This window comes from Somniosus microcephalus, chromosome 16 (assembly GCF_052327205.1).
Source record: "Somniosus microcephalus isolate GS21.2 chromosome 16, FLI_Smic_1.0, whole genome shotgun sequence".
Lineage (NCBI taxonomy): Eukaryota > Metazoa > Chordata > Chondrichthyes > Squaliformes > Somniosidae > Somniosus > Somniosus microcephalus.
In genome coordinates this window covers 21225346-21238839 of record NC_141002.1, presented here as the reverse complement: position 1 = coordinate 21238839, position 13494 = coordinate 21225346, and the positions used below count along the sequence as shown (strand labels likewise).

The 13494-nt window shown below is 45.9% G+C and overlaps 1 protein-coding gene across 22 annotated transcripts in view; it reads right to left on the bottom strand.

Moving 5' to 3' along the window:
- The window catches only part of nrcama (neuronal cell adhesion molecule a), a 498783-nt gene that overhangs the window by 270389 nt on the left and 214900 nt on the right, over positions 1–13494 (bottom strand). For all 22 annotated transcript variants that reach the window (XM_086008649.1, XM_086008662.1, XM_086008653.1 and 19 more), the window contains one exon: positions 215–301. The gene's annotated coding sequence lies outside the window, so the exon portion shown is untranslated. The remainder of the gene's footprint in view (positions 1–214; positions 302–13494) is intronic.

Genomic DNA, 13494 nt, shown 5'->3' with positions numbered 1-13494 from the left:
TGATGCGCTGCACAAATATATTAATCATATGTTTTAGAGAAAAAACGAACAATCACGCTTGATTGCCTGTGGCATCTGTTACTGAAATCAATCGGAACACGACCCTGTACATCGTGCAATATTTTATCATGACTTTCAGACAAAACTGTTACTCTTTCCTTATACTATCACTTATCAACGGTACACATAAAGGAATCAATGTGTATATATTTACCCCACTGCGTCAGAGGTTCTGCTGCACCCTGTACATTCACTAAAATTCACCTCTTCAGAATGCTGCTCTTGTGTTAGTCCAAAAATCCTGTAAATAGAAGCACAGAATGTAAAGATACAGCAGGCAAACGGTCCTCGATAGTCTATCACCAGTGGAAAGTGGACACTGGGTAAGCTGCCAGTTTCTGTTAGGAATCCAAGCTCATAGAAATCATTATAAATCCCCATGAGAGAGAGGGGGAAATAAAATACCAAACATGCTGCCGTTAGCATTAGGCTGATAGATTTGTCCTCTGACCCCACCCCCTTCTCCACCGCCCCCCTCAGCAAGCTGCGATACGCAAAGCTACATGATAAATGAGCTGCGATTTCTCTCCCCTTTACTGTGGTGCTCTGACTAATGGGCAGTGCAGTTTCATGTTTTACACGATGTCCGTTCCTCTCATGTAGGGAGACTCCAAAAGCGTCACAGTCACAGCCTGCATGCGATATGTGGCTGGAGGTCAGACACCTCCTGTGGGACCACTTTGCATCCACACGCATCACGTAAATGAAGCGAGAGGTTACGCTCCAAATTAGAGAGCCTTAGTTCCAGAATCTAAGTAATCACACAATAAATTCTTCCTAATCTTCCACGTCGGAGCTGAAAAAGCCATTTAACAAAAAAACAACACTGTCAATGTGTATGAAGCATAGGTGAATATTTCTGCGCTTGGAAGGATATAGTTGGTTTGTATCATATTGGTACTTAAATTTCTTTATCATAAAGGACTAAAGTACGACTGTCAGTTGGAGAGCTGAGGCTCCCAGTGTACAGCCTCATTAGATGGGAGGGCAGGTTACAGAAGTAGTCCCATCTCCAACCCATGCCCCCCTTCTCGTGAAGCTCCATTCCAGATGGCCTCGCACAAGGCCCCCTCCGTTTCAAATGACGTACTCGTACGTTATCTTGTTTATCTCCTTCTTGGGACGTGGACAACATAAGCAAGGCAGTATTTACTGCCCATCTCTAGTTGTCCTGAGAGCATCAAGGGTCAACCATCTAGTGTGGCACTGGAGTCACCGGCATGCCAGACCAGGTAGGGGTGCCACAGGTTCCCTTCCCTGAGCCCGGTTGGGTATTTACGACAATCGGCAATTCATTTTTCTGGTGCCAGTCCAAATTTGCCAGATTTAACAAGTTCAATTTCACAATTTGCCATTGTCGGATTTAAACTTAGGACCATTGGGTTGCTAGACCAGTACCACAGCAACTAGGTTACCGTACCCTCACTACAGTCCCCGATGACAAGGCGCGTAACACAGGCAGTTTTTATGACCTTCAGTTACTTCCAAAAATGTCAAACAGTTTTAGACTTGGAGCTTATGGGTTGATTTAAGAAATAAAAATTGGGATTAGAATCCCTGCCTAAACCAGAGACCAGAAGGTGCCAAGTTCCATTCCTCCTCTGTGCTGCGTTCGCTGAGCTCAGCTGGCCTGTTACAATCAGCCTCAGCACCTCTGGGGCAGGAAGGGGATAAAAAAAATCAGCTAGAGTTCGTGCACCTGGTCACTGTCGAGCGGCTCCAGCTGGAAGTTCCACAGACTTTGAGGTTGGCCGAGAACAGGACTGTGCTTGGTTGTGATAACCCCCACCACCAACAACCAGCTGACAATCGCCGTCATATGAAGAAAGGCAACTCGGTTGAGGCACTGGAGGGCTACCGGCGCCCCCCCATGGTAACGTAGCCCCCTCAGCACCTTCAGGAGAGGAGAACAACAAATACAGGAAACTTTTGTTGAACCGGAGGTTAAAAATCCGGAAAGCTCTATCTACCGGCAAAATTCAGGAGCCGTTTCCTATAAGTTTTTTTACTTCTCATTGCTTTTTTTTTCCCCAGTCAGGCTCTGCAAGGTCTAGCTGAAGCTGTTGCTTAACTACAGAGACGCTTTTAAGCTGCGGCCGACTGTTTTGAAGCTGTTGCTAAGCAACAGGGTTTGTTGATTCACACGGAGCTGAAAAGCTCCGTATGTTTTAACATTAGCGCTGGTTTATACGGCAGTTTTGATGGGACGGCACCAACTCAGTCCCGTCAGTGCCGGATACCAGAAAGTTTCCTGTATTTGGAACTCTCTGCTCGGACTCGATTGGTGTCAGCTGTGGCTCAGTGGGTGGCACTTGCGCCTCTGAGTCAGAAGGTCGTGGGTTCAAGTCCCACTCCAGAGACCTGAGCACAAAATCTAGGCTGACACTCCAGTGCAGTGCTGAGGGAGTGCTGCACTGTCAGAGGTGCCGTCTTTCGAGTGAGATGTTAAACCAAGGCTCAGTCTGCCCTCTCAGGTAAAACGTAAAAAATCCCATTACACTGGTCAATATTTATCTCTTAACCTAAAACAGGTTATCTGGCCTTTATCACATTGCTGTTTGTGGGAGCTTGCTGTGCTCAAATTGACTGCCGTGTTTTCTGCATTACAACAGTGACTACACTTTAAAAGCACTTAATTGGCTGTAAGGCGCTTTGGGATGACCCGTTGTCATGAAAGGCGCTATATAAATGCAAGGCTTTCTTTGGAAACTGCCTATATAAACTTGTCTTGCTGTCATTACACACTCCAGCCAGTGGTGGCAGCAGTGAAGCACTCAGGTTTGCAACTCCCAGCCCCTCAGCTGATGCTGCAGAGACACTCCTATATTGCAATGTCCTCTGCTTCCCACATTGTGTTTAACTATGAAGAATTATTAAAATATAATATCAAACCCAAGAATTAACAAACACAAGAATTATATAAAAACAATGACAAAATGTACCACTTTAAAATGGACTGAGCTGCACCCTGGTCCAATTATCCTCAACCCTCGAAACAACAACCCGTATTTATAGAGCACCCTTAACGTCGCAAACCGCCCCAAGGTGCTTCACAGGGGCGCCATCAAAATTTGACACCGAATCACATAAGGAGAGATTAGGGCATGTGACCAAAAGCTTGGTCAAAGAAATGGGATTTAAGGAGCATCTTAAAGGGAGGAGAGAGAGGTAGAGAGGCGGCGAGGTTTAGGGGAGGGGGTTCCAGGGCTTAGGGCCTCGGCAGCTGAAGGCACGGCCACCAATGGTGAAGCAATTAAAATCGAGGATGCGCAAGATGCCAGATTTGGAGGAGTGCAGAGATCTCTGAGGGTTGTGGGGCTGGAGGAGATTACAGAGATAGGGAGGGGCGAGGCCATGGAAGGATTTGAAAACAAGGATGAGAATTTTAAAATTGAGGCATTGCCGGACCGGGAGCCAATGTAGGGAAGATGGGTGAACGGGACTTGGCGCGAGTTAGGATACGGGCAACAGAGTCCTGGATGAGTTGCAGAAGATGGGAGGCCGGCCAGGTGTGCGTTACAATAGTCACGTCTAGAGGTAACAAAGGCATGGATGAGGGTTTCAGCAGCAGATGAGCTGAGGCAAAGGCGATGTTACGAAGGTGGAAGTAGGCGGTCTTGATGATGGGACGAATGTGTGGTCGGAAGCTCATCTCAGGGTCCAATACGACACCAAGGTTGCGAACAGTGTGGTTCAGCCTCAGACAGTTGCTGGGGAGAAGGATGGAGTTGGTGGCTAGGGAACGGAGTTTGTGGCAGGGGCCGAAGACAATGGCTTCAGTCTTCCCAATATTTAGTTGGAGGAAATTTCTGCTCATCCAGTGCTGAATGTCAGACAAGCAGTCTGACAATTTATAGACCGTGGAGGGGTTGGGAGAGGTGGTGGTTGTTAAGTCTGTGAATTATTTAGTTAATTAAGACACAGACTAATGAGTAACAATAAAAACAGGTCTTTACTGGTTGGAGGTAGGGACTATACTGAATACAAGATTACTGCACAGTGCTTATATACCGGTGTGTTCACCCCCGGTATTACGTCTACAGCAGCCTGAGAAAGTAGTACATCTCTTAAGGTGGAACAGGCTTAAGCTCTCTTAAGGTGGAACAGGTTACATACACAACACTCCTCCCTTCTTAGCTTTATAGTCATCCCCCCCATTTAACATAACGTAATAACATATATACATATATAACTTCATGTTTAACGTAACATATCACAGATTCAGTCTCTGCGGAAAACAGTTCACAGATTCAATCTCTGTGGTGTAGTCGGTTCACGTTACTCATTCAATAGTCCTTTCATGGATTTAACAGCTTGAACTTCCGAACTGATTTGGCTCCGTTCGGAGGGACCACGTGTGTGATCTGGTAGGGGTGATAATGGTTCAGATGGTTATCATCTTCTGCTTCGTCTTTTCCTTTTCTGCTTCTTAGAGACTCTCTGGGCTCCCCTGTCAGCTGCCAGCTGTAGCGCCACCATCTCCCTATGTTCCTTAGACTTTAAGTGATTCATCCTGATTTCTGCACTTTGGGAGTTTTCATCACAAGCTGGGCAGACCAGGTCACTATAATATTCAGTGTCACTCAATAGGTCATGGTAATATTCGGTGTCGTCCTGATCTAGGCCAGCGAGAGGGTCTTCTATTTCCTCCATACCCAGCTGGGCGTTAGCCAGCTTTTGTTCCAAGTCTAGACATCTTTCCTGAAGAGACTTCTTCATGCGTACCTCTTCATCCAGCTTTTTCTGGGCTTTCAGCAAGTCGTTTACTAATTACCTCATTTGAGATTTTACTACTTCAACTTCTTTTGGAGATTGATTGATCGGACTATTCAATCCCTCTACCGGAGCAGCTGTTTCAGCGGTCTGTTGTTCTACGTTGACGTGAGTCAGCGTACTTTTGGCATCCAAGGGCTGCTCTGTTGCAGTCATCTCAGTCTGTGTTGCCACCTCAGCTCTTCCAATAACCTTTGAGAGCTCCGAACCCCTTTCGTTTGAATATTGAAGTTCGTGTTCAAGTTTTTCCCATTTCAGAGTCCTGTCCTTCAGCATATGCAGGAGTTGGCTGACCGTTAACTCCTCTGACATCAGACGTTTTGTGTGCTCCTGCTCCATTTGCTCCAGCAGCTGCTTCTGTTGTCTTTCCAGATGTTCCCACTCTATATCAAAGAACTCTTTCGTCGCATTCATCTCTTGCTCAAAATGGCGAATCATTTGTTCTAATTGCTGTTGCAGTTTGAAATGGAGTTGAGTTCGAGCCCGGTGTCCCTCAGAAATGTGCATGTCAGTAGACTGGACAGACTCAGAATTCTCTATCTCAGTGGAATTCTGTGCTGAAACTTTGTCTTTTGCACACAGGTTGGTCTTACCATCATCCGTTCCAGAGTCTGGGTTGATTATGTTCACCGAGTTCTCACTCGTTATTGTTTGTAGGAAATGCCAGTCGATATTCATTTTCCTAATCCACTCCCGTCCTAGTAGTGGAGGACCTCCTTCAGAAAGCACATATAAGTCCATTATTTGACTTTCTTCGCCCTTGTGGACCACTGTGACCTCAATTTTCCCGATGGGGTACACTCTTTGCCCCGTGTATGTTTTCAATATGAGCTCCGTATCCTGTAGGGGAATATGTTGGAATAACCTTCCATAATCTTTCTTATTTATGACCGTCAATGCCGATCCAGTGTCCAATTCCAGTTTTACTTGGACTCCTTCTATCTGAAGAGTGACCCAAATTGTCTGGAGGTCTGCACCCTTACCAACGTTGAGTACCCTTAAGCTAGCCAGTTCAATACTGCTTAAGCCAGCCAGTTCATTACTGCTAGCGTCTGAATCGGACTCCTGTTCGGCCACCTTGTGTACTTTTGCGTATTTTCCTTGCGGTGACTTCTTGTTGCTGGTCTTCTTCCCTGACCTGCATACTCTAGCTATGTGTCCAAGCCTACCACAAGTTCTACATTCTTGGTTTTTAAACCAACACTGGTTCTGATCATGCGTTGTCTTTCCACAACGATAACATTTGCCAGAACTCACACCCAATTTGTGTGCACTGAGCTCCGGTGACCGTAGCTGCATTACTGCCGTGCCTCTCGCTGCGGCTTCGTGTGCTGCTGCCATAGTGACCGCCTTCTCAAGCGTCAGCTCATTCTCCTCGAGCAGTCGCTTTTGTGTATCCTGTTTAAATAAACCACACACAAATTTGTCTCGTAGTGCATCTGTCAGTCCCGTTCCAAACTGGCAATATTTCGCTAATTTACGCAATTCCAGCAAATATTCAGCATTGCTTTCATGCTGTAGCTGCCTTCTGTTGTAAAATTTAAATCGTTCCGCTAGCATCAGCGGCGTGGGGTTTAGATGATCTTTCAGGACAGTAACAATCTCATCGAACGTCTTATCCGCCGGTTCATCTGGTGATAACAGGTGTTTCAATTGCCCGTATGTCTTCGCACCCATTAAATTTAATAATGTTAGAGCTTTATCTTGGTCACGAATTTTATTGGCCTTACAATAATTTTTTACTCTTTCAACATATATGGCCCAATCTTCGAGGTCACTATCAAAGGTGCTAATATTCCCGTGTTTAGGCATTGTAGATTTGCAATTTCTCAGATTTTCTTTTCTTTACTTGTTATCAAAGATGGCGGCTTCCCGCTCTTGCTGTCGTCCTCCGCCCACAAAATGGCGGTTTTCCCGCGCTTGGCGGTCTTCACCCGTCCCCCGACGCCGTCTCCCTTCAGCCCCCGATTGCGGCCCTTATCTTCGCCGCGATCGCCCGAGTGCGGCCCTTATCAGCGGATGCGATCGATGGCCCGGCTGCGCCCCTCACTTCAAAGCGGCCCTGCCCTTATCTGCCGATCGCTATCGCCCTGTACCTCTGTCTTCCCCAGCCCTGTCTTCTACTCCGGTTCACAAGCTGATGGAGGCTTCAGGGTCCTAATGCCTGTCGCTTCCAGTGGGGTGGTGTGGTTTGAAACCTCTCTTCAACTGCCGTGGAATAACTGCCGCAGGGTAAGAACCTGACTCGTCGCCAGTGTTAAGTCTGTGAATTATTTAGTTAATTAAGACACAGACTAATGAGTAACAATAAAAACAGGTCTTTACTGGTTGGAGGTAGGGACTATACTGAATACAAGATTACTGCACAGTGCTTATATACCGGTGTGTTCACCCCCGGTATTACGTCTACAGCAGCCTGAGAAAGTAGTACATCTCTTAAGGTGGAACAGGCTTAAGCTCTCTTAAGGTGGAACAGGTTACATACACAACAGTGGTGAGGTATCGGGTCTCATCAGCGTACATGTGGAACCTGACGTCATGTTTTCAGATAATGTTGCCAAGGAGCAGCATGTAGATGAGAAATAGGAGGGGGCCAAGGATAGATCCTTAAGGGATTCCACAGATGCAGGAGTGGGAAGAGAAGCCATTACGAGATGATTTTCTGGCTACAACTGGATAGATAAGAACGGATCCAGGCGCGTGCAATCCCACCCAGCTGGATGACGGAGAGGCGTTGGGAGGAGGATGGAGTGGTCAATCATGCCAAAGGTTGCAGACAGGTCAAGAAGGATGAGGAGGGATAGTTTACCTTTGTCACAGTCACAAAGGATGCCAAGAGCTGGTACTGTGGCAGGGGCGGAAACCTGATTGGAAGGATTCAAACATGGTGTTCCGGGAAAGATGAAGACTACAAATGGTCGTGACCCCTGTCACTAGTTGGTTTAATTTTTCACCTTACAATATCCTGCTTTTCACTCTTCAGTGTGGATCAGAGCAGTTTTTTTAAACAGGTTAATGACTGGGTTAATATAGAGCAGGCAGGGATTCAACACAAACCTGCTAATTAGTGTGCTAAAAATAGTGCACAAAGGAAGTTAAATCCTTAGGGTTGCACTTTGAGACTCAGTGTAAATAGAGCTGGTCAGTATCACCAGAACAGAAACATAGAAACTGTCTCTATATATAAACATGATGAATAGGGTTACCAACTCCGGTTGGATATATTCCTGGAGGTTGCATCACATGATCTCTCACCTCCAACCACCCCGCCCAGTCAAACAGCATTTCAACCCCACCCCCATCTTCAATATTGTTATAACTTATATGCAGACGTGCTCAAAGGCAATAAAATAGACAATTTTCTTCATTGCACCTATGATTTTTCTCCTGGGTAGTTCACAGCAGCCACTTGATTGGCACCCCATCCACCACCTTAAACATCCACTCCCTCGACCACCGGCGCACCATGACTGCAGTGTGTACCATCTACAAGATGCACTGCAGCAAGTCGCCCAAGCTTCTCCAGCAGCATCTCCCAAACCCAAGACCACTACCACCTAGAACGACATGACCAGCAGGCGCCTGGGATCACCATCAACTCCAAGTTCCCCTCCAAGTCACACACCATCTTGACTTGGAAACATATCTCTGTTCCTTCACAGTCACTGAGTCAAAATCCTGGCACTCCCTACCAACGCTCCCCCTAATTGTCTTTTGGGTGCGTGGTCCCTTTAACGAGCTGCGCGGCCCATTCAAAATGCGCAAAATCTCGCATTGGTAAGCCGGTGAACAGCCCGCACGGGACCTCCAGATAGCCTCGCAGCTTAGCAAGAAAGTTGCTCCCTACCTAACAGCACTGTGGGAGTACCTTCACCACACGGACTGCCACCTTCTCAAAGGCTACGAGGGATGGGCAATACATGGCGCAGGCCTACATTAACCATTTTCTTCTGCTGATTGCTTTAAGCATTCGCTCAGACACACACACACGCGAAATGCTGCTGTTGAACCTCACCCAAGTGGCCACATTTCATGTGTCAGCTTCCAATGTGAGTGTAAAGAGGCTATTCAACTGTGTGGGGCATCAGAGCCAAGTCCCATCCTCTCCTCACCGCCACCCACTTCAATTCCCATTGTGAAAATGTTTACCCTCATTTCATTTCACTTCCCAATGTGCATCAGCCGAGATGCTGCATACAATTATTATTTTTTTTAAATCCAGGAATCCTATTTTAAGCTTTTAGTCGCTCTGGTTTTTAATACCACAAGATAGAAAGTGCAAACGGCAGCTAAAACAGCACTCGAGTAAATGTCTGTCGAGAACAGTGACCACTGTGACAGCACCACGCATTCACAATAGGTGCAGTTATAAAATCCTCCTCGTTTGACTCATCAATAGGTTTCATGCAAGACTGAAGAGGGGCTCTCCATTGAAGCTGGAAGAGAAAAGGTTCTTGAAAGGGAAACAGTAACAAGGCAGAGAAAGAGGAGGGGCAGTTTCTCTTTACGCTCGATATAATCCATTGTTACTGTGCCTGACAACAGAGCGACTCGAGCTCCAATGTGTACTGCTTGGGGAAAGTAAGGGGGTTGGGGGGTGGGGAAAGGAAATTAGATACGAACATCTGGATACGTGGAGAGGGTGCATCAGCAGGAAGGGTCACGTGAACAACAAGCACATCCACACACTGCTTCCCCTGACTAAGTTCCATTGCTACATTACTTTGCAGTCTTTGCATTCTGCAGGGATTGTGACCCCATCGCCCTCCCGAAAGGCCAGAGAGAGGACTGTCTAAGAAGAGCCTGACTACAACTCTGCTGCTAACCGCTCTAGCATATCCCTCGCTAAAACACCTACTCCAGGTTGGACAACTCCCAGTTAGGACATTCAAAGAGTCACGTAGTAAAAGCAAACCGAAATAATAAATAAATTCAGATTCCTTTTTTAAAAAGAGCCATTTTTGTGCAATCAGTTTGGGAATTTTTGTGGAAATCAGTCTTATTTGTCGATTGTAGAGAACAATGAAGCCGATAGTGGAGGTGTGCGGGAGAACGGTAATAATTCTCTGCAAAACAGGTTTAAATTACTGTCATGGCACATTCTTCAAAAATATTTTATTTCCCCAACTCTCTGCTCTCCTGAAGTTGTAATACAGCCCAACAAGTATTGGTGCGTTATTCAACCATGGGGGTATCACAGCAAAGCCCAAACTTTCCCTCACCCAATGTCTATACATGCACACTGACTCAGGAGGAGGCTTAGATGATCTGTCACTGCCTGACCCTGGGGCAGTGAGCTTTGCTGTTGCACCCCAACTTTTTTTTTCGTTGTGGCCAGCATTTATTGCCCATCCCGAATTGCCCTTGAGAAGGCGGTGGTGGGCCGCCTTCTTGAACCGCTACAGTCCGTGTGGTGAAGTACTACCATAGTCCTGTTAGGGAGGGAGTTCCAGAATTTTGACCCAGCAACTATGAAGGAACGGCGATATATTTCCAGGTCAGGATGGTGTGTAACTTGGAGGGGAACTTGGAGGTGATGGTGTTCCCATGCGCCTGCTGCCCTTGTCCTTCTGGGTGGTAGAGATCGTGGGTTTGAAAAAAGCCTTGGCGAGTTGCTGCAGTGCATCTTGTAGATGGTACACACTGCAGCCACGGTGCGCTGGTGGTGGAGGGAGTGAATGTTTAAGATGGTGGATGGGGTGCCAATCAAGCGGGCTGCTTTGTCCTGGATGGTGTCAAGCTTCTTGAATGTTGTTGGAGCTGCACTCATCCAGGCAAGTGGAGAGTATTCCATCACACTCCTGACTTGTGCTTTGTAGATGGTGGAAATGCTTTGGGGAGTCAGGAGGTGAGATACTCGCTGCAGAATACCCAGCCTCTGACCTGCTCTTGTAGCCACAGTATTTATGTAGCTGGTCCGGTTAAGTTTCTGGTCAATGGTAACCCCCAGGATGTTGATGGTGGGGGAGTGAGGCAGGTACGGGGATCCAGGAGGTAGTGTTGGAGGAGCCGCAGCCCTTGCTCTTGTCCAACAGGTTCGAGGTTCTTACTCCCTGTGGGGACAGGAGCAGGGACTGCAGGGAGGATGAGCAACCTGGCCACAGCACCGTGGAACGGGGGGCCATTCAAGAGGGGGGAGTAAATAGAAATGTTGTAGTGGTAGGGGATAGTATTATTAGGGGGATAGATAGAGTTCTCTGCAGCCGAGAGCGAGAGTCCCGTAGGCTGTGTTGCCTACCCGGTGCCAGGGTTAAGGACATCTCCTCTGGGCTGGAAAGAAACTTGCAGTGGGAGGGGGTGGAGCCAGTTGTCGTGGTCCATGTTGGTACAAACGACATAGATAGGACTAGGAAGCCGGTTCTGTTAAAGGAGTATGAGCAGCTAGGGGTCAAATTAAAAGACAGAACCTCAAGGGTAATAATCTCTGGATTATTACCTGAGCCACGAGCAAATTTGGCTAGGACAAATAAAATTAGAGAGTTAAATGCGTGGCTCAAAGACTGCTGTGGGAGAAATGGGTTTTGCTTCCTGGGACACTGGCACCAGTACTGGGGCAGGAGGGAGCTGTTCCGTTGGGACGGGCTTCACTTGGCCAGTGCTGGGGCTAGAGTCCTGGCGGATCATATAACTAGAGCTGTAGAGAGGGCTTTAAACTAACTAGTGGGGGGGGAGGTTCCTAGAGAGCAAATAATAAAACTGACAACAGAGAAGGTCATAGACTTAGGTAGCAGTGGGGAAATTAAAAACCAGAGCGTGTCAGGAAGGGGCAGAAAGTATGGAGTAAAAGGTAAAGTAATAAAAAGGGCAAAAGCAGGAACTAAGTGTCACAAAACATAGTTGAAAGTTCTCTATCTGAATGCACGTAGCATTCGTAACAAAATAGACGAGTTAATGGCACAAATAACTACATATGGGTATGATCTTGTGGCCATTACAGAAACATGGCTGCAGGGTGACAATGCCTGGGAATTAAACATACCAGGTTATTTAACGATCAGGAAGGACAGGCAGGAAGGAAGGGGAGGTGGGGTAGCTATGTTAATAAAGGAAGGAATCACTGTAATACAGAGAAATGATATTGGGTCAAAAGATCAGGATAATGAAACAGTTTGGGTGGAGATAAGGAATAATAAGGGGAAAAAAACACTAGTGGGCGTAGTCTATAGGCCTCCGAACAGTTGCAACTCTGTTGGATGGAGTATCAATCAGGAAATAGTTGAGGCTTGTAATAAGGGAACATCTATAATTATGGGAGATTTTAACTATCATATTAATTGGACAAATCAAATTGGGCAGGGCTGCCTTGAGGATGAATTCATTGAGTGTATTAGGGATGGGTTTCTTGAGCAGTATGTAACTGAACCGACCAGGGGGCAAGCAACCTTAGATCTGGTCCTGTGTAACGAGACAGGATTAATTAAAAATGTCCTAGTAAAGGATCCCCTTGGAATGAGTGACCATAACATGGTTGAATTCCATATTCAATTAGAGGGTGAGAAGGTTGGATCTCAAACAAGCGTGCTAAGCTTGAATAAAGGAGACTATGAAGGTATGAGAGCGGAATTGAGTAGAGTGGATTGGGAAAATAGATTAAAGGGTAAGATGATACATGATCAGTGGTGTACATTTAAGGAGTTATTTTACAACTTCCAAAAAATATATATTCCACTGAGAAGAAAAGGGTGTAAAAGAAAAGACAGCCATCCGTGGCTAAGTAAAGAAATTAAGGATAGTATTCGACTAAAAACAAGGGCATATAAGGTAGCCAAATCTAGTGGGAGGATAGAAGATTGGGAAAACTTTAAAAGACAGCAAAAAATAACAAAAAGATTAATTAAGAAAGGGAAGATAGATTATGAAAGTAAATTAGCAAAAAATATCAAAACAGATAGTAAGAGTTTTTATAGTTATATAAAAAGAAAAAGGGTGGCTAAAGTAAATGTTGGTCCCTTAGAGGATGAGACTGGGAAATTAATGGTGGGAAATATGGAGATGGCAAAAACACTGAATGAATATTTTGTATCAGTCTTTACAGTAGAGGACACTAAGAATATCCCAACACTGGACAAACAGGGGGCTGTAGGGGGGGAGGAGCTAAACACGATCAAAATCACTAAGGAAGTGGTACTCGGTAAAATAATGGGACTCAAGGCGGATAAATCACCTGGACCGGATGGCTTACATCCTAGGGTCTTGAGGGAAGTGGCAGTAGGGATTGTGGATGCATTGGTAATAATTTTCCAAAACTCCCTGGACTCGGCAAAGGTCCCGGCAGACTGGAAAACTGCTAATGTAACACCCTTATTTAAAAAGGGCAGTAGACAGAAGGCTAGAAACTATAGACCGGTTAGCCTAACATCTGTGGTAGGTAAAATTTTGGAGTCCATTATTAAGGAGACAGTAACAGGACATTTGGATAATCATAATTTAATAGGACAAAGTCAGCATGGTTTTATGAAGGGGAAGTCATGTTTGACAAATTTGCTGGAGTTCTTTGAGGAAGTAACATATAGGGTGGATAAAGGGGAACCAGTGGACGTAGTGTATTTAGACTTCCAAAAGGCATTTGACAAGGTGCCACACAAAAGATTATTGCTTAAGATAAAAAAATCACAGGATTGGGGGTAATATTCTGGCATGGATAGAGGATTGGCTATCTAA